Here is a 699-nt window from a genome sequence, read left to right as displayed (position 1 = left end):
GGAAATGTCATTTCTCACCCAAACACAATAGCTTTCAAACTGTTCTTCCAGTTTTGGTTATTTTCACAGTGACTTATTAAAAACATTCATCTGATCGTTATGCTTACCTTCTTGCCATTCTTCTCATACTGCAAGCTTATTCTCTACTGCAGGTTTTTCTATCTGCTGCTCCCTTTGTCTGGAACACATAAGCCCTGGTTTTCTCAAGATTGACTTCTTCTCCATGAAAGAATCTGCTTAAATGTCACCTTCTCTGAATAGGTGACATTTCATCTAAATAGCCTTTGAGTCTGTTTTACTCTATTGCTTTACCTTAGCTTATATTTTTCCAACTGTTTATGTACTTGCTGGTATCTGATATTTCATAAACAAATAATTATATCTATAATACATACATACATATATATGCATATGTGTGTTTAATCAAATGCATAGACATGCAAATATAAACATATCACACATATATAAGTATACGCAGATATATCTGTATATAAACATACATGTGCATACACATGTACATATGAAATGTATATATCTGTTCGTATCTATTTTCCTGACTAGATGAACATTTTGTGAGGGTTGAAAGATCGTCTGTCCTGGTCCACACTTTATCTCCATGGTCTACTACAATCCTGGTTCATAGTAGATAGTTCATATATGTTAATTGAATAGTGAATAAATGAATATATAACCATAAGA

Source organism: Pteropus vampyrus, unplaced genomic scaffold (genome assembly GCF_000151845.1).
Source record: "Pteropus vampyrus isolate Shadow unplaced genomic scaffold, Pvam_2.0 Scaffold37, whole genome shotgun sequence".
Classification (NCBI taxonomy): domain Eukaryota; kingdom Metazoa; phylum Chordata; class Mammalia; order Chiroptera; family Pteropodidae; genus Pteropus; species Pteropus vampyrus.
Note: the sequence above shows the minus strand (reverse complement) of the source record.